This window comes from Delphinus delphis, chromosome 19, assembly GCF_949987515.2.
Source record: "Delphinus delphis chromosome 19, mDelDel1.2, whole genome shotgun sequence".
Classification (NCBI taxonomy): domain Eukaryota; kingdom Metazoa; phylum Chordata; class Mammalia; order Artiodactyla; family Delphinidae; genus Delphinus; species Delphinus delphis.
In genome coordinates this window covers 23,916,139-23,937,523 of record NC_082701.1, presented here as the reverse complement: position 1 = coordinate 23,937,523, position 21,385 = coordinate 23,916,139, and the positions used below count along the sequence as shown (strand labels likewise).

The window sequence follows — 21,385 nt, the reverse complement described above, 5'->3', positions numbered from 1 at the left end:
GGAGACTGTGCTCCGGAAGGATAATAAGGAATTCCAAGTAAGATAAAATTTGGAGGGACTTCCCTGGTAGTGCAGTGATACCGGTTCGCTACCTGGTCCGGGAAGATCCCACATGCCACAGAGCAACTAAGCCCATGCGCTACAACTACTGAGCCTGCTCTCTAGAGCCCACAAGCCACAACTACTGAAGCCTGCGCGCCTAGAGCCCGAGCTCCACAGCAAGAGAAGCAACCGCAATGAGAAGCCCCCGCAATAAGCCCATGCACCGTAACAGAGTAGCCCCTGCTCGCCGCAACTAGAGAAAAGCCCGTGAGCAGCAACGAAGACCCAACACAGACAAAAATGAAAAAATAAATTTATTAAAAAGAAAAAAAAGGGGTTTCCCTGGTGGCGCAGTGGTTGAGAGTCCGCTTGCCGATGCAGGGGACACGGGTTCATGCCCCGGTCTGGGAAGATCCCACATGCCGCGGAGCGGCTGGGCCCGTGAGCCATGGCCGCTGAGCCTGCGCATCCGGAGCCTGTGCTCCGCAACGGGAGAGGCCACAACAGTGAGAGGCCCGCGTACCGCATAAAAAAAAAAAAAAAGTTAAACTTTGGAAATCATCAAGGAAGTTTGGTTTATGGTGGGAAAGGTCATGCCTTGGTTCTACTCCATCTAAGGCCTTTACCTTGCTGGGTTCATTTCCCCTCTCTGTACTCCAAGCACTTTCAATTATGGACTACTTCTCTTGGCTATGAACTTGGATAAATGCTACCTTGTTAGCTAATAGTACCCTTAATTATATTAATGATTAATAGCTAATTAGTCATAATGCTATAATACTTAAATGGAGGCTTCCTTTCTTTCAGCAGCTCCCTGTCTCAAGCGCACACGCGTGCGCGCAACACACACTCACACACATATCCCCTTCCCTATTTCTGGCCACAGAACAAGCACGGCTCTAAATATGTTCTTCTGACCACCCTGGGTGATCTCTAAATTTCTCGTTTTATTAGCTGTCCCATTACTCTAGCGAATGACCACTACTGCTTATATTTTGCCTCTTTTATTTCTGTCTTCTGTCACTCACACAGCTCTTCAGTAACAAGGAGGGCAGAGTCAAGTTGTTTGTTTTCTTACCTTATTTCATAAACCAAAGAAGTTCTTTTACTTCTAAATCTCACTCGGGCCTACTTTTCTTCACTTCACCTTTCCCTAATCTTAACCCGCCCCCCACTTCGTGGAATCCCACCCCCCAGAACCCAAAGCTCCCTCCCACTCTACATTTTGGCTTCCTTTCAGCAGCCACGCCCCCAAACCCAAGAAGACCGGTGCGCACGCGCACTCCACGCCTTTACCTGGGTGCCCGGGAGTGGGTGGAGTGGGGGAGGCGGGGGTGGAGCGGGAATCGGCAGTTTTGTGGGCGGCGGAGCGCTCACAATGTGAGCAGGAGGGAGAAAAGGTGCGCCGGGGCCGGCCCCGAGGGCTGCGCATGCGCGCCGCCGCGCCCAGCGGCCGGGATGCCAGGGGGGCGGGCGGAGGGAGGTGTCGGGCTCCCCGTAGGGCGGGGGGGCCGGAGAGGGAAGGGGCCGCGGGCGCGCGCGCGCTCTCGCCGGCGCTCGCCCTCCCTCCCTCCCTCCCTGCCCTCCTCTCCGCACACACAAGCACACACGCACACCCCCTCCCCTGCCTCCCTCCCCGCGCGCCGCCCGCCCCGCCGGCCCCGCTCGCCCTCGCGCGCTCGGAAGGGAGTCGCGAGACGTCGGAGCGGCGGCCACGTAGCGCTGCGGCGGCGGCGGCGGCGGCGGCGGCGGCCGAGGCCGGGACTGCGGAGCGGCCCTGAGGACAGACGTTGGGCAGGGGGGAGGGGCCGGCCCGGCCGGCGGTTGTTACTCGAGCGCCGCGGCTACAGGCCCCCCGCCGCAGGGATGGACCGCCGAGGCGGTGGTCGGGGCGGCGGAGGCGGAGGCGGCCGGCCCGGGTGAGTAGGGGCCCCTGCCCCCAACGCACACGCCACAGTCGCGGCTGCGCCCCTGGCAGCAGCCCTTCCTCTCCGCCGCCCGCTGAGCCGACTGGGGCTCTGGGCGCCGGGTGAGCCCTTCGCCAAGGCAGCTGCGTCCAGTAGGCCGGAGCAGCCCCCATCCGGCGGGGAGGCCCGGGGCGCTGCGCTCTTCTGGCCCCGAGCCTGGGCCGGGGGCGCCCGCTTCTGCACCTTCGCCCCCTCCTTCCCGGACCCGGGCCGGACTCCAGTTTTGCAGAGTCCGCTCGCCCCGCGGCCCGAGGAGAGGCTGGTGTTGCACGGGTTAGCGGGCCGAGGGGGAGGTTTGCACCGGTCCTCCTCCGAGGATTCGCCTGCCCTGAAGCTGGTGGCTTGCACCCCCTACCTCCCCTTCCTTCCCTGCGGCTGCGCCCAAACCCCCAACCCCCGGGAGTATTGTGCCGCCTGAGATAAAATGTATCTAGTGTACAACCGCCCAACACTCACCCGGAGGGTAATGCAGACCTTTCTCCACCCCCACCACCTCCTCCCCTCCAATCAGGCTCTGCTTGAGATTCTTAGATGGGAGCCACTAAAGGTAGTGACACCCGCGTTACATCTGCACAGAACATGTTCATTGTCGAGGAATGTCTCCTGTAGAAATGATAAATGCCCCTGCCTCACCCTCGAAGACTGTCTTCACGATTTAAGATCCCATATGCTCTTCTTGAAGAGAGCCAGTCTTTGATCACATCTAGCATATCCCTCCCCCACAAAACACACACGCACACTTCCTGATTGCGGAACAGTCCCTGTCATCGCGGATCCATTGTCAGGAATGGCTTGTGCCAATCAAAGGAATGTGCTTTTGCCTTTGGAGAAGGGTGCCTTCCACAACCATGTTCTCAGGATGGTGCTGCGTGAGTCTGGCTTTGATTGTCCCGTGTTCAAGCATCATTATTACAGTGTTTCCCCTATATGCATCTCCCATGGACCCTCAGTAATACCTGAGTGATGCTTTTTTCCCAGTTAATTACATACATATGGTGTGTGGGAATTTCATTGTATTTTAAATTTCGTTTATTTTTGTTGTAATTTTTAACATCTATGGTCAAGGCATAGTAAATATATAGGGTAATATTTTAGGAAGAACGTGTATTTTTTCCCAGAGATGGTCAGATCCATATTGTTCTGGGAATGGCAACTAGCACGTGCTTTGTTGACACATGTATATGCTTAGGGAATGAAGAGCTGCTGTGGCTGGCATGTGAGAGTGTGTGCAGGTGATGTTCCCATGTAGGGCTGATTTGAGAGTGGTGAGCTGTACTGTGATAGGGCTGGCAGGCATCTTGGATGTTTGTATCAGGACTGTGCACATGTATTCAGATAGATACTACCTTTGGTATAATTTTGTTTAAAATGTTCACTGCTGAGTTTTAGGGATTCTGGAAAAGTCTACTTCAGTGGTTCTTAACCTTTCTTTGGAGTCATGGAAGCCTTTAGGACCCTCTTCTCGGTGAGATAGACACACATAATTTTGTATGCAATTACAGTCATCTTGAGCCTGGTCCTGGGACCTCAGGTTAAGATCTATATTATGCAAAAGTGAAAGGAATTTGAGTTTTGTGTTTTGCTTTGTTTTGTTTGTCTCTTGAGGATTGGCATTACTTTGATCCTGAGCAGTAAGCAGCAAAATAGATTAAATATGTATCCTTGCGTTCTGTTCTTTGATTACAGTGAGTTAGGTATTTGTAAGGTATCATTTGCCTGTCTTCCTGTAAAGAGATGTATGTGAGAGTTTAAGAAACAGTTAAAACTGAACTCAAAATAACTTGCCTAAATTTGACCAGTTGATAACGTATATTCCTTGCACTATCTTCTAAATGTAGTAAATTTCAACAACAGTCAGTGGTCTGTTTTGTGATGTGTATCTGGAATTGTTTTGTGTTCTTTGAGGTTGATCCCATCTCTTAAAAGAAGGCCTTATCATTCCCCTAATAGAGCACCTGCTCTGTGAAGGTTTTTCAACTTTATTAAATATGATTTCATGTCTTTTTTCAGGGTGATGTTGCCATCAGAATCATCCATTTTTAAATGTTTTAATGGAAGGATTTTCAATAAACGTGATTGAAGGGGCTTATATTACAGGTTATATATTTTTTTCATGTCATGCCTAAAGTTTTACTGTCAGAAATTATTTGCCTATCCTAAACTCAAAAGTATTTCAAAGTTGCAAATTTGTTGCTTTTCTTTGTCAGCGTAGTATAGTGACAAATCATTAAAATCTCAGGGGACAGTGTGTGCTTCCTTGATTTAATATTGCAGAACCTCTTCTAACCAGTCACTTACTTAAACACCCACACACCACAAAGCAGCTGATCATGTAACTCATATGGCTGTGAGAACAGCATTCTCTCTGCCAGATTCAGAGCTTGGAAGCTGGAAAACAATTGCATAGCAGTGAAACACTTACGGAGTAGTGGTGCCAGCAGCTCACTCTCATTAATACAAACAGCTTTTGCTTTAGTTTTTTCAATGCTCTTTGTCAGACACCCTTCTTCAGACACCCTTCCCTTGGGAGGTTTCAGATCAGCAGCTCCTACTCAAGGGAAACAGCACCTACTTTCTGCAACTGTGGCCTCAAGATCTGATTCGTGACACCCAGAGCTGTTTCCATTTCTGCTCTAAGTATGGGAAGTAATCTTGTAGTGTGGTAAGAAGATACTTTTCAAGTCTGTAGAAAAAAGTTGATTAGTAACGCTGCGGATGTGATTTTGTTTTGGAATGTCTGAAGCCTATCAAAGAAGTAAACTGTAAAAGTGAATTGCTTCAAGAAATCACCTTTTTCTCAAGAGTTTTAGAAAATTTCACCAAAAATGTGAATACACTCTTGAGTTTCATTTCCCTTGTTCCAAAAAGTCAGTTGATTTTGAATCATAGCCTTTGGAACTAGTTATTCTGAAGGAGGTGACTGAGTTTCCTCGCTGGGAATTCCTGGGTCTTGTGCCATGGTTTTAGGTATGATATTTTTCTCATCTTTGTCATCATTTCAGACAGTTGGCCCTTGAATTTACTTTGATAAAGGAGAGCTGCTGTTGGAGTTAGTGACTTTAGCTGAGGGAGGATCACAGAGGTGGCTCTTTGGAGCCAGGGAGAACGAAGTTTGAATAAAGCGCCACTGGCTTTATGGCATTAGACAAGTCACCTTGACCTCTCTAGCCTCAGTTTCCTCATCAGAACAGGATTTGTTATAGGTATTAGAGATAATGTATGCAAACTTCTAGAACAGTTCCTGGCACATATGCACATTAAGGACTCAATAAATGGTAGGACACAAGTGATGTGGGAGTGAAACTGCAGATCATTTTGGCTTCCAGGATTTCGAGGGCTGGTTCTGCGATCTGCATACTTTCATCTGTGCTGATTTGGGATGAAAAAATTGCAAATATTTGACTTGGAGCATACCTAAGACTTGCAGGTGCACTGTGCTTATTGGAACTTTGATTTGTTGCTCTATGGCTGGCTGAACTTCGTGGAGACAATAAAACTTGGCTCCAAATTCTACAGTGTTACCCACAGGCTGTGCTTGTTTTAAGCCTTTACAGAGCTTATGCGGTGAAAGGGGTGTTTTAGGACATTAATGTAGCTCAATAAGTTCTGTGTCCAGAGTTGAATCACGTGCAAAGCCTTGTGTAAATTTTCATGGTTAATGCAAGCCATAAAGTGCTTGGTAGAATCAGTGAAGACATCAGATGCTTTAGTTAATCTGTTTGTTTATATAGCAGTTACCTTTGATTTTTGAAGACGCTTATGAACATTTTTTCTTAAAGAATCCCCATTGCTCTTCTGAGGTTTTTAGTCAGAAAGGCAGTTTTATGGTAAAATATGACATTATCTTTTTCCTTTTTTAAATATAGTTTAAGAGACTGGTTACTCTGAAAAGTAGATTCAAGAGCATGTATACAGCTTTATTCAGTGCATAGAGCTTTTAAAATAGGATTTCTTGGGTTCTATAGAATTAAATTATTCTGTCATTTTTGCAGAATATCACTGTGTTAAGTCTGTGAACCCACCAAAGTTAGCTAGAGACTTTTCAGATAAGGTAGACACATCAGTAATGCATTAGAATTTACCTCAAGGGAATCTGCTAAGCCTTATTTTCTTTTATTATTGAGCCACCTAGGGGCTTGCCCATCAGTGGAATCAGTCACTGGTATTGGGTTGCTGATAAAGAGGGATTGGCAAATAATGGTCTTAGACTCTCCTTAGACTTTGCAGAACACTTGAAAGAACTTAACTTCGGCCAGAATGTATAATATTAATAACACCATCATTAATGCTGTGTGAGCCCAGACTGACTAAACAAATGAAATTTAGATGATTGAGTTACATATTTTTTTCTCAACTATAATACATTTTGCTAAGTAAAATTTTTCTTGGAAAGGGGTGCTATTTTTTTAATTATTATTTTTTCTAGTTTACCAGAGTAAAATGGCTTAGCAGATAGCTAGTTGCTTTTGTCAGTTTCTTGATAGATGAATCAGTGTGTGGTGAGCAGGGTTTGTTGGAAGAGAGTAAGAATGGAAATGATGCAAAGAATGGCTCCTTAGCCTGATTCTTTGGTCTTTACTCTGCATGTGGCATCAGAGGGTTGTGACTCTACCTGGATTTCACCAAGACATGCAGTGGTAGGTGATTCCTTTTGTCTTTAATGCTAGTGTAGAACATAGTCTTTTACACATTTATAGTTTTCAGCTTTGGAATGTTGATTCAGTTTGGGGAATTCAATGGAATATAACTTCTTAATTACACTGCGTGAGCTATAAAATGAGTTCTCTAACTAGGTCCTTATGAATTGTTTTCACCCTTCTGAATGTGTCATTTTAATAGATCTAGAGTAGTATCAGTGGCCTAGAAACATTGAAATACATGGGAAGTGTTTCATTTTTTGAGGAGGTGGCAAGGAGAGTGTTTATGATCTCAATTTTGTGCATAAATAAATATGTATTTCTTCCCAGTTCCTCTTAAAACTGTGACCCAGATGCCCAGGGACTTTTCCTGTATTAATATACTAGGAGCTAGAGTTTGAAGTTACCTTGTCTGAAAGATCCTGAGCCCTTCAGTTTTCTTTTTAGCATACCAAGCATGCAAAGTCATTTAAATTAACTCATCAAAAGTTTGGAAAAAACCTAAATGCCCATCAGTAAGAATTGGATAAATAAATTAACATATATTCATGCAATTGAATAAATTTTATATGGCTACAAAAACAAATGAAGAAACTGTATATTACTGTGGAAAATCTCTCAGCCATATGTAAGTGTAATACAGTGTGTACTCGTTTGAGTATGGCTTATAAGATGCACCCATATCATTATATGTAAGAATAATTAGTTTATTCTCGTATAATATTCCATTGTATGCGTATATTATAATTTATTTCTCCATTCTACCATTAATGGACATTTGGATTGTTTCTGGTATAGCTGTCATGAGTAATGCTCTATTCACTGTATTCTCTTCTGTATTTAAAATTTTTGATCCATGCAAGTGTATACTACATAATTTTTTTTTAATTTAAAAATTACCTCATTTCAAATGGCTAGTTTCCTCCTGTCAGGTTGCGGAAAAGAAAGTATACACTTCTGCATCCATTCCAGCTTGTCGGGGATTGTAACAATAACCAAAGGACAGTTTGTTCTGCCTTTCAGTATCTCCTCAACCTTTTCATCACCTCAAATGGAAAGTTAGATTTTTTTTCTTTAAGATGACTTGTGTCTCTAAGGTCAGGTGGTGCAGTGAGTACCAAAAAACATGTCCAGAGAAGCCAACTGTTGCAGGGTTGTACTGTTCTAAATCTAGAGCTGATGTTTATTTAATCCCTGTAACACTGTTTCTCGAACTTTTGGACCATGATCCACAGTAAGAGCAGTATATGCATGCCTACGTTATTCACTCGCATACATGTCCCCACCCACAACTGAAACAAAAGCTTCATGAAACAGTATTTACCCTTACCATCTGTGAGGCAGTCTGTTATTTTATTCTATTTCATTTGTAAAAATTGGGTTGGGACAGACAGTTTGAAAATCACTGCCCAAAATAGAGCTTAACAAAAAGTATTTTCTTGAAGTAGGTGCTAAGCAAATGCTTACTGGATTAAATGGGGGTGGGAGAGTGATAAAACAAAAAGCTGGGCTTAAAGGTATGAGTTTGAAAGTAGAAAGCTAAGAAATGTGGCATGAAGAAAATCATCATGTTTATGACCTTACTCCATATAGAGGGGTAATTCTTAAAGACCTGAAACTCTGGAAAGGTTAAGGTTAGATTCTCATTTTGCCTAGCATTTAAACTGTGTTCTTCTGAGAGGTAGGAAACCTACTATTACTTAATACACACACACACACACACACACACACACACACACACACACACACGAGAGCACTGGCTACCTGTCTATTCATTAAGTTAGGTAGAATTAAGAGGACTACGAAATACATACAAACAAATATATACAAATATATACAGTGTAATCTTCTTTAACACAGAGTCTGGTTTAAACAACAATTTATTTGTGTAGAGTGGTTACAGAATAAAAATACATCAAGGACTCAGTAGTGAATTTTTACTTCTATGTGAAAATCAGACGCCGGGCTTGGACTGTATTTCAGAGACAGCTCTATCAGAAAAGCAATCATCAGAACCTGGTTCTCTGGAAGGACAAAACTTAAAAGTTACTTGGTTGGAGTTGTCTTCCATTTCCATACCCAAAGTTATGTATACTGTGAATATGTCTGTATTTTTATTTATTTATTTATTTATTTATCTACCATTTAATTCTCATATAACCCTTTGAGGTAGGTATTATTATCCCCATTTTGCCAACGGAGAAATTAAGACAAAATGAGGCTGTGTAACTTGCCAAGTTGAATGTATTCTTTTCTTGGCATTGAGATTTTATAGGAAGAGACCCATCAAATCATTTTATTTTGCTAATTGAAAAATTAATTTTAAAATTGAATTTAAAAATCCATAAATATTTCTGGCTTTTAGAAGCCAGAGACTGAGTAAGTAATTTGTTTTAATTTTTTTATTTTATGTATTTTTTTTTTTTTTTTGGCCACACCATACAGCATACGGGATCCTAGTTCCCCGACCAGGGATTGAACCCATGCCCCCTGCAGTGGAAGCGCAGAGTCCTAACCACCGGACCACCAGGGAAGTCCCTGGGGCTTTTGTTGTTTTGGGGTTTTTTTTGGCTGCATTGGGTCTTCGTTGCTGCACGCGGGGTTTCTCTAGCTGCAGCGAGTGGGGGCTACTCTTTGTTGTGGTGCACGGGCTTCTCATTGCAGTGGCTTCTCTTGTTGCAGAGCACAGGCTCTAGGCGTGCAGGCTTCAGTAGTTGCAGCATGTGGGCTCAGTAGTTGCAGCACACAGACCCCTAGAGTGCACGGGCTTCAGTAGTTGCAGTGCGTGGAAGGAAGTCCCTATTTTAATTTTTAAATTAATGTACAGTAAAATTGACATTTTGACATGTGTACAGTTCTTTGAGTATCAATACCTGTATAGATGCGTGTAACCACCACCACAATCAGGATACAGAACAAGTCCATCACCCAAAGACTCCTTCTGTAATCCCTTTTCATTCATACTCTCCCCCACCCTCCACTCTGACAACCATTGATCTGTTGTCCATCTCTATAGCTTTGTGTTTTGGAGAATGCTATGTAAGTGGGATCATTCAGTAGGTAACCTTTTGAGACTGGCTTCCTTCACTCAGCATGATGCCTATGAGATTCATCCAAGTTTTTGTGTGGATCAACAGTGTGTTCCTTTTTATCACCAAGTAATGTTCCACTGTGTGGATGTACCACAGGTGGTTTATTCATTAACCGGTTGAAGGACATTTGGATTGTTTCTAGTTTGGAGTGAATGTAAGTTCTCATTCCTCTAGAGTAAATACCTAGGAGTGGGACTGCTTGATGCTATGGTGTGTGTATGTTTCACTTTATAAGAGACTGCCAAACTCTTTTCCAGAGAGAGTGTGCCCTTTTGCATCTCCACCAGTAACACATGAAAGTCCCATTTGTTCTGCATCTTGGCAACACTTGAAATTGTCAGTGTTTTTAATTTTAGCCATCCTGATGGGTATGTAGGAATAATTCATTTTGAGCCTTATGACCAGAATCTGGGTGATAGGCCCAGCTCTGCCATCAACTAGCTGTTGACCTTACAGGAACCATTTAACATTTTAAAGCCTCCTCTTCCCTCATCTCTCATATAATGGAGAATACTGAATGTGTTATAAGTTCTCTTGCAGCTCCCCAATTCATTGGTACGGAAAGATAAACCCTTGGCAAGAGGACAGATTTCTGTTGCTTGTGCAAAAAAAAAAATCTATTGACTGATCTCAGCTAAGGTACATATTTATAAATAGAATCTATGTGAAATAACGTGATATTTATAACTATAGTGTAGCTCTAGCTAAGCATAATAATACTGTGACGTGTCATGTCTGTTAGCTATTATATAGCTAATGTTGCAGTTAACATTGACAACCTAGAGTCTTTGGCTAATGTCTGATGTTTTTATAGTAGAACTATTCTCAGCTTTCTACGTTTATAGTTTACAGTAAGTTTAATAACAAATATTTTGCCTTTTTCAGTTGTGAACAGGGGATCGCTTTTTAAAAATTACATATTTGGGTACTTAATGTCTTATTTGAGTGTGACACAAATTGCTTCTATAGCATTATGAAGAATAGCTTTATTATTTTTCTAAAAAATTGTACAGGTTTATCCAAAATTATTTAAGGGGCTTTCCTGGTGGCGCAGTGGTTGAGAGTCCGCCTGCCGATGCAGGGGACGGGGGTTCGTGCCCTGGTCCGGGAAGATCCCACATGCCGCGGAGCAGCTGGGCCCGTGGGCCATGGCCGCTGGGCCTGCACGTCCGGAGCCGTTGCTCTGCAACGGGAGAGGCCACAGCAGTGAGAGGCCCGCGTACCGAAAAAAAAAAAAAATTATTTAAGGATTACAGAAAATATAAAGAAAGAAATAAAATATCTCCTTCCCCATCTTTACCCCTGTCCTGAGATATCTCTCAATATGAGCATATATATGCATGATTGTATATGCATAGTTTTACATAGTGAGATTGCATGATTCCATTCCCACACGTTCTTTAGTCTTTTTTTTTTCCATGTGGACATATTTCTGTGTCTTTTAATATAAACCTATGTCATAATTTGGTTATGTAGTATGCCAGTGTCTGTGTATATCATTATTTATGTTTCAAATTTTTGTTATATTAAATAGTGCTATAACGAATGCCCTTGTGTACACATCTTTGTATACCTGTCGTATTATCTACTAATGAGGAATTCTCGATGGCTGGGTCCAAAAATATGCACACTTCACAATTAGGAAAATAGTGCTAAGCTGTTCTAAGGAAGGTTATTCCATATTCACATAGCATTCTGAGCTGTAGTCGGCCATACCAGCTGATGTCAGAAGTCAGTCAGGTTATCTTGGCATTAGCCATTTTGGGATTTAAGCCATAAAACATACCTATACGTGTTTGTAGGTGAATCCGGCTGAAAAAACCCAGCCCGTTTCATAATTGATAGTCTTTACCAAGTAAACCTGAAAAAGTTTAAAAACATCAAAGTTTAAAAAAACAGTTTTTTAGAGAATTCCCTGGTTGTCCAGTGGTTAAGACTCTGAAGGCCCCAGTTCAGTCCTTGGTGGGGGAACTGAAATCCTGCAAGCCTAGCGGCACAGCTCGCACCCCCCAAAAAAAAGTTTAAAAAAAACTCACTTTTGAGAAAAACTAATAAACCAACTTGCTTTTTTAATTCAAAGAAAATCTTTTAATTAATGCGATTATGTCAATTTGTGTTATCCCAGTAAGTTATGTGGCCTCTCCCGTTGCAGAGCACAGGCTCCGGACGCGCAGGCTCAGCGGCCATGGCTCACAGGCGCAGCCGCTCCGCGGCATGTGGGATCTTCCCGGACCGGGGCACGAACCTGTGTCCCCTGCATTAGCAGGCGGACTCTCAACCGCTGCGCCACCAGGGAAGCCCAAGTTCTCTTTTTTAAAATAAAAAATTTAAAATTTTGGAATAATTTTAGATTTACAGAAAAGTTACAAAGAGAGTACCTATATACCACCTCATCCAGTTCTCTTCTTTTTTCTTCCTCAAAATGAACACATATACATTTATTTCTTGGTTATAAAAAAAAAACCTTGGATTAAAATCTACACTTAAAAATATTATAATAGCAGAGTACAACTAACTATATAGGAATATTATAAATGGTGATTGATAATCTTTAATAACTGTGTGGTCTTTTTGTGGTTTATGGAATAATGGTAGAGTTTAAGGTCCAGTGCTCTTAAAAGTCTATTTCCCTTTTTTCTATAACTATGCTTCCATTTCCTAACCTATTACTGATACTTAGAGTTTTACCTAACAGCCATTTAAGATAAAATAATTTAGTCTTCCACATTACTCTGAAACCTAAATTGAAAACAAATATTTCTTTAAAAGCAATTACATATTTCCGTGCTTATTACTTGCTCCACATATATTATAAAAGTTGAGTGCTTCATATTAGAGAAGTTAATCTGAAATCATTCTTAGCTAAATTCATTGTTATAATTGTTAGAACAGGTAAAATAAAATGGTAGGAACATTAAAGTTGGAACATTTTTATTGTATGTTTGGCAAACTATGAAAATTAACATTTGAAAATTACTTCACTGTGTTGACATTTTGTTGTTTAGTTATAAAAGTAGAAATATGAAAATATTGCAGATGGTTATATCTTATGAATAAAGTAGAAAACCATATAAACACAAAGCATAATAATGAGTATAACGTTTGTATAGGATTTTGAGATATTTTTCACATATATTACTCTTTAAAAACTTTTTCATTTAATTTAATTTTTTATTGAAGTATAGTTGATTTACAATGTCATCTTAGTTTTAGGTGTACAGCAAAGTGATTCAGATATATATACATTTTTTGTTTTTCAGATTCTTTCCCTTATAAGTTATTACAAAATATTGAGTGTAGTTCCCCTCATCTAGTTCTGTTATTGTTTACAGTCTTACATACACTAAGAAACCAACACTGGTACATTACTATCAACGTAACTCCAAACTTAATTCAGATTTCACTAGTTTTTCAACTAACATCAGTTTTCTATTTGGAAACATCCTAAATCAAGCTTTTAAACTCTATACTTGAATAAGCTTGAATATCTGTTCATAGATTAAGTTTAGTCATACAGTGTACCTATGTATATACCATATATAATGTATCTGGATGTCTATATTTGTTTAGACAAATTTAAGTTTTCTTTGACATTATTACCTTTGAAAGTTATCTTTTGATGTTCACAGTCATTCTCCCCAAGGCTATTTTAGGGTAAGTTTGAAGGTCTTTTTCCCCATCCTTCTTGTGTCCATGCAGAAAAATGGTTTATAACATGGATGAGTCTAGCTCTTGCATAGTGATAACCCTTTTCAGTCCAGTTACAGGTCCCTGTCTCCAGGAGCACATGGAAAACAGCCACCTTTTGTTTACTAGAAAATTAACTTGTGCCAGATGGTTACACTGTCTGCAGTGTCTGGCTCTGAGAGAATATAAGTATTAAGCAGTTCTTGAAGGAGAAAAAGGTGCTGGTCTTGAGGCAGAATACCATTACAGATGGGGTACTACTTGAGTATCTTTCACTCTGCGCTTGCTAATGCAGAAAATCCCTCCCGAGGCAAACCATGACATCCAAACTCTACATTAATTTAAATCATTCCCTGAAACAGTTTATTTTATGGAAGAGGAGGAAGAAATTGACAATATCACATGGATATGGATTTTTAAAAATCACTTTCCTCCCAGCCTAAACAGAACTGTTGCGTATTCTTTCCATTAGCTTACACGTCCTTTTAAAAGGAAATAAAAATCCTCCTGAGCATTCTACGAAACAAAAATGGTGTCAAGGAAAGCTTCATGAGGAAGGTACATTTGAGCTGGTCTTGACAGGCGGCTAGGATGTTATGGTCATGTGGATGGCAGGGGGAAGGATGTTCTAGGTAGAAGGAAAGAATGACATAGTCAAAGGTTTAGACGTGGAAAAAGTCAAGGTTCATTTGAAAAATAGCATGAGGATGTTAGGTGGGCGGGGAGGACTTTGGGAGCCAAGACTGAAAAAGTCAGCTGGGCGCAGGTGGTGGAGGGCTTCTGAATGCTTTGCTAAGGAACTGAACTTTACTCCAAGGCTCTAGAGACCAGTAAAGGTTTGTAGCTAGGGAGTGACATGATCCAAATTCTTTAGGAAAATGGAGTTTAAAAAATCTCTGTGTAAGGGGGTTTGAAAGAGGGAGGCAGACAGACTGAGGTGATGAGGGCCTGAACTCAGAGGTTACGTTAGCAATTGGAACAGGGAGGACAGGGCAGTTTTTAAAAACAGGACTTGTTGGTTCCTTGGATATTGGGGTAACAAGCCCCAAATGAATATGAGGTTTGGATCCTCAGTCAGAGACTGTAGCTGCTTCATTTGGATCTTCCACAAACTTGACCGTAAAATAAGAACTTAACATCAGTAGCATCCAGGGCTTCCCTGGTGGCGCAGTGGTTGAGAGTCCGCCTGCCGATGCAGGGGACACGGGTTCGTGCCCCGGTCCGGGAAGATCCCACATGCCGTGGAGCGGCTGGGCCCGTGAGCCATGGCCGCTGAGCCTGCGCGTCCGGAGCCTGTGCTCCGCAGCGGGAGAGGCCACGGCAGTGAGAGGCCCGCGTACCACAAAAAAAAAAAAAAAAAAAAAAAAAAAAAAAAAAATCAATAGCATCCTAGAACTGAGGAAAAGTATGTAGCATCCTTGTTTTAGAAACAATAAAATGGAGCTTAGAACTGAGAATACATGATATTTGCTGGCTCATGATGGAGGGAGAAAACCAAGGAAGGAAGAAGGTAGTTTTTCATTGAATGGTGAGAACCGTGGCTATGGCCTGTGCTTACATCTGACTTTTATACAGTGAAATGCTTACGGCCATTGCACTTATGGTGATAGCAACACCACAACACTGACTGAATAAGAAGAGAATCCTGGTCACCTCATAGTACAGCAGATTTAGAAAATCATCTAAAATGGTCTTCTGCACACCCACAAGTCTCTCTGTATAAGCATACATGTATTTTGTTTGGATAATGGTTTCTTAGTTCGACCTGTAAGTATGAAGGTGGCAGAATGTACTGTGTAGCATATCAGCTGGAGAACACACATAAAGCAGCTTTAATGGCAGTTCTTACTAAAATATTGGCTATGTACTTAAGCAATATAGATCTAAAACCTTACCTGTAGCCAGGTCTACATAGTAAGTTCCACATGAAGACAGAAGTTTGTGGTTCAGTTTTATTGTCCTGTCACTGAAACATTAAAAGCTAACTTAGTATCTGGGATACAGTAATGTCTACTCTCTAAAGGCTGCATTCTGATCTTGACTGAGTGATGACCTTACTAGGCAAATTGTTTTACTTCTAACATGTTTAATTTTTCTTTTATACTTTTGATCATTCTGTGTTAGCGTATTTGGGATTAAAGTTTTATTAAATCAGAAATATACCATAAGACCTGTATGCAGAAAAGTATAAGACACTGATGAAAGAAATTAAAGATGGTACAAACAGATGGGGAGGTACACCATGTCCTTGGATTGGAAGAATCAATATTGTGAAAATGACTATACTACCCAAAGCAATCTACAGATTCAATGCAATCCCTATCAAATTACCAATGGCATTTTTTACAGAACTAGAACAAAAAATCTTAAAATTTGTATAGAGACACAAGAGACCCCGAATAGCCAAAGTGGTCTTGAGGGGAAAAAACAGAGCTGGAAGAATCAGACTCCCTGACTTCAGACTATACTACAAAGCTACAGTGATCAAGACAATATGGTACTGGCATAAGAACAGAAATACAGATCAATGGAACAGGATAGAAAGCCCAGAGATAAACCCACGCACCTATGGTCAACTAATCTATGACAAAGTAGGCAAGGATATACACTGGAGAAAAGACAGTCTCTTCAGTAAGTGGTGCTGGGAAAACTGGACAGCTACATGTAAAAGAATGAAATTAGAACAGTCCCTAATACCATACACAAAAATAAACTCAAAATGGATTAGAGGGGCTTCCCTGGTGGCGCAGTGATTGAGAGTCCGCCTGCCGATGCGGGGGACACGGGTTCGCGCCCCAGTCCGGGAGGATCCCACGTGCCGCAGAGCGGCTAAAAAAAAAAAAAAAAAAATGGATTAGAGACCTAAATGTAACACCAAACACTGTAAAACTCTTAGAGGAAAACATAGGAAGAACACTCTTTGACATAAATCACAGCAAGATCTTTTTTGATCCACCTAGAGTAATGGAAATAAAAACAAAAATGAACAAATGGGACCTAATGAAACTTCAAGGCTTTTGCAAAGCAAAGGAGACTACAAACAAGATGAAAAGACAATCCTCAGAATGGGAAAAAATATTTGCAAACGAGTCAGCGGACAAAGGATTAATCTCCAAAATATATAAACAGCTCATGCGGCTCAATATTAAAAAAACAAACAACCCAATCCAAAAATGGGCAGAAGACCTAAATAGACATTTCTCCATAGAAGAATACAGATGGCCAAGAAGCACATGAAAAGCTGCTCAACATCACTAATTATTAGAGAAATGCAAATCAAAACTACAATGAGGTATCACCTCACACCAGTTAGAATGGGCATCATCAGAAAATCTACAAACAACAAATGCTGGAGAGGGTGTGGAGAAAAGGGAACCTTTCCTCTTGCACTGTTGGTGGGAATGTAAATTGATACAGCCATTATGGAGAACAGTATGGGGGTTCCTTAAAAAACTAAAAATAGAATTACCATATGACCCAGCCATCCCACTACTGGGCATATACCCAGAGAAAACCATAATTCAAAAAGACACATGGGGCTTCCCTGGTGGCGCAGTGGTTGAGAGGCTGCCTGCCGATGCAGGGGACACAGATTCGTGCCCCAGTCCGGGAAGATCCCACATGCCGCGGAGCAGCTGCGCCCATGAGCCATGGCTGCTGAGCCTGCGCATCCGGAGCCTGTGCTCCGCAACGGGAGAGGCCACAACAGTGAGAGGCCTGCGTACCGCAAAAAAAAAAAAAAAAAAAAAAAAAAAAAGACACATGTACCCCAGTGTTCATTGCAGCACTATTTACAATAGCCAGGACATGGAAGCAACCTAAATGCCCATTGACAGACGAACAGATAAAGAAGATGTGGTACATATATACAATGCAATATTACTCAGCCATAAAAAGGAACAAAGTTGAGTCATTTGTAGAGGCGTGGATGGATCTAGGGACTGTCATACAGAGTGAAGTAGTCAGAAAGAGAAAAACAAATATCGTATATTAATGCATATATGTGGAACCTGGAACAATGGTACAGATGAACCGGTTTGCAGGGCAGAAATTGAGACACAGATGTAGAGAACAAACGTATGGACACCAAGGGGGGAAACTGGTGTGGAGTGAGGGTGGTGGTGGGATGAATTGGGCAATTGGGATTGACATATATACACTACTATGTATAAAATGGATAACTAATAAGAACCTGTTGTTTAAAAAAGTAAATAAAATTAAATTTAAAAAAAAAGTACACACAAAGTACTCTACACTTACCATAATGTATAGCTGGGTTTATTTCTATTTAATAATAAATATTTTTTCTCCCGCAAAAAAAAAAAAAATACCATACTGCTTACATTATAGTTTTTAGAGATATAAAATTTAAGTTGTATAAAAGAATATTAAATGTAGTCATAATACAGAGGGATTTTCACACTATATTTTACTTCTGTAATTCCTTAGTCAAAGATTAATTTAGAGTTAATTGTACTTGTCATAAAATATATTTTCTCCATTGTTGTCAGGTTAACAGTGTCCTGTATGTTTCTAAATAATGATATTATTTTTGGTCTTTCAAAACCCTTTTTATATTATAGAAATTCTCAAATATAAAAACAGGGAAAATATAATGAGCCGAAATATACCCATATCCCAGCTTCAACAATTATTGTACATGGCTAATCTTGTTTCATATATATCCACCCTCACTATAATTCCCTCCCTCCAATTACTTTGAAGCAATTCTAAATGTCATATCATATTATTTTTATATACAAAAATTCTTTTTTAAAAAAAAGACAGGGCTTCCCTGGTGGCGCAGTGGTTGAGAGTCCGCCTGCCGATGCAGGGGAATGGGTTCATGCCCCGGTCCGGGAAAATCCCACATGCCGCGGAGCGGCTAGGCCCGTGAGCCGTGGCCGCTGAGCCTGCCCTTCCGGAGCCTGTGCTCCGCGACGGGAGAGGCCACGATAGTGAGAGGCCCGTGTACCGCAAAAAAAAAAAAAAAAAAAAAAAGACAATACCATGATTATACTAAAAGACTTCCTGACCATCATTAAGTGTTCAGTGTTTTTTTAAGTCTTTTGTCATTTACAGACAGTTTTGGGTGTACTCTGATGCTTTTGCAAAAATGTTCCTATAAAAGGGTTTCATCTTCAAGGAATTCATGGAAAAGACTCTGACAAGTACAGGTTTCTGGTAACTGACTGTACTGCTGAACTGAATGAATAAGCATTTTCAGAACTCTAATGGAAAACTGATGATTTCATAAAAGTGCTAACAAAAGATCAAAATGAAAAAAATTAATTACGTGGGACTGAGTGAACTGATGAGGATGATTATAATTTTTGTGACTTTCTGTTTGAATAAAAAAAAAATCCCACAACGACTCAGAGGCAAAAAATATACACATCAATTTTCACTGCAAAGTAAAGGAGCTGTTACGGTGGAGGATTACTGGACTGAATGTCAATATTATGACGTAGTATGAGAGTGTTTCGTGTCTGGTAATTGCAATCATTGTTGCTTTTGTTGTGGTCATCCATTTACAATGCTTGGTGTCAGTTTATCTCCTGTAAAAATAAAATACAGTGTGTGTGTGTGAAAAAAAAAAAAGACAACTTAATACTGTGATTATACTAAAAGACTTCCTGACCATCATTAAGTGTTCAGTCAGTGTCTGTACTTCCCAAATGACTCATAATTGTTTTTTCAGTTAGTGTTTTCAACATTTAGACACAGGCTAGAATGTTGAATTAAGTTCAAAAGAAGTGATTGGCTAATATGTCTGTTAAGTCTCTTTATAAGTTCTCCTTCCTTTCTTTCTCTTTTTCCTTGGAATTTTTGTTGAAGAATCCCTATCATTTGTTGTATAGTCTCCCATAGTCTGGATTGTGCTGCTTGTACCCACGTGATATCGGTTAACATGTTCCTCGGTGCCTTCCTGTAAATTGGCTTTTAGATCTACAGGCTTGATCAGATTAAGGTTCAATTTTTCTTGTGGGTGCGGGGCAAGACTAATAGCTGGTGGTGTGTAATTCTACCAGGAGACGTACAGTGCTGGTTGTTTCTTCTTCGGTACTGTTACCAGCCACTGATGATCTTTGCCTATATCTATTAATTCATCATGGGTTGCAAAATAATACCAAACACTATAACTTCTTCTTCAATTATTAGCTGGAATGCTTCTATAAAAAGAAATTTCCCCTCGGGCTTCCCTGGTGGCGCAGTGGTTGAGAGTCCGCCTGCCGATGCAGGGGACACGGGTTCGTGCCCCGGTCCGGGAAGATCCCACATGCTGCGGAGCGCCTGGGACCGTGAGCCATGGCCGCTGAGTCTGCGCGTCCAGAGCCTGTGCTCCGCAACGGGAGAGGCCACAACAGTGAGAGGCCCGCGTACCGCAAAAAAAAAAAAAAAAACCAAAAAACTTTCCCCTCAACAAATACTTAGTTTCCTTGAGGTACAGATCTCATAGGAATGGCAGACTAAATGCTTGATTCTTGCCCTTCACTTACCAGTTTTCAGAAGAATGAGTTGGTTCTCTTAGCATCCTCTAAAGGTGACCAATGGATTTAAGCATATTTGAAGTGTTGCAGTGCATTACTGTTATTCATCCTTGTTGATACTCAGTTGTCCTGTTTTTGTCCATTAGGAGCTTATCAGGCTGGCTCCTGAGTCTTTTTTTTAATATATAAATTTATTTATTTATTTATTTATTATTTTTGGCCGCGTTGGGTCTTCGTTGCTGCGTGCAGGCTTTGTCTAGTTGCGGTGAGTGGGGACTACTCTTCATTGCAGTGCACGGGCTTATTGTGGTGGCTTCTCTTGTTGCGGAGCATAGGCTCTGGGCATGCGGGCTTCAGTAGTTGTGGCACGTGGGCTCAGTAATTGTGGCTCGCAGGCTCTAGAGCACAGGCTCAGTAGTTGTGGCGCACAGGCTTAGTTGCTCTGGGGCATGTGGGATCTTCCCGGACCAGGGCTCAATCCCGTGTCCCCTGCATTGGCAGGCGGATTCTTAACCACTGCGCCACAGAGAAGTCCCTCCTGAGTCTTTTTTTTTTTAATTTTTTTTTATAGATTTATTTTTATTTATTTATTTTTGCCTGAGTTGGGTCTTCGTTGCTACAATAGAGGCTTTCTCTAGTTGTGGCGATTGGGGGCTACTCTTCGTTGCAGTGCGCGGGCTTCTCATTGCAGCGGTTTCTCTTGTTGTGGAGCACGGGCTCTAGGCGCACAGGCTTCGGTAGTTGTGGTACATGGGCTCAGTAGTTGTGACTCACAGGCTCTAGAGCACAGGCCTCAATCTGGACCTCATTATGTTCTCAGTACTGATCTAGACACAGGCTAGAATGTTGAAGTAGTATTTTTAAAAGAACTATCTCTCCTCAAGGGGCTTATAGTCTTTAAAGTTTCTTTTTTATTCATTTGATTTATTTACTCTGTATACATGTTTTTAAAATAAATTTATTTATTTTTGGCTGTACTGGGTCTTTGTTGCTGTGCGCGGGCTTCTCATTGCGGTGGCTTCTCTTGTTGCAGAGCACGGGCTCTAGGTGCACAGGCTTCAGTAGCTGTGGCTCGTGGGCTCTAGAGCACAGGCTCAGTAGTTGTGGCTCACGGGCTTAGCTGCTCCACGGCATTTGGGATCTTCCCGGACCAGGGCTCAAACCTGTGTCCCCTGCATTGGCAGGCAGATTCTTAACCACTGCGCCACCAGGGAAGTCCCTCTGTATACATTTTGATGTGGTAAAATCAGATTTTGATTTTCTCTTATTTGATTAAAGCAAATCTTTGATTTTATTGTATGACAGGTATATATCAGAATGAGACGAAGGTCTAAAATAAGTTACTTTGTATAATTTAAGAAAATCTAATGTGTAATAAAAATGAATAAAATGAATTTAAAGAGATAAAATCTGGAAATGATACACATTTTACAAACCTATTGCCATATAGGAACAGTAGTATATTTGTT

At 41.3% G+C, this 21,385-nt stretch overlaps 1 protein-coding gene across 2 annotated transcripts in view; it reads left to right on the top strand.

Moving 5' to 3' along the window:
* The first annotated feature begins 1,672 nt into the window (after window positions 1-1,672).
* The window catches only part of ZNF652 (zinc finger protein 652), a 71,262-nt gene continuing 51,549 nt past the window's right edge, over window positions 1,673-21,385 (top strand). For both annotated transcript variants that reach the window (XM_059997069.1, XM_059997068.1), the window contains exon 1: window positions 1,673-1,961. The gene's annotated coding sequence lies outside the window, so the exon portion shown is untranslated. The remainder of the gene's footprint in view (window positions 1,962-21,385) is intronic.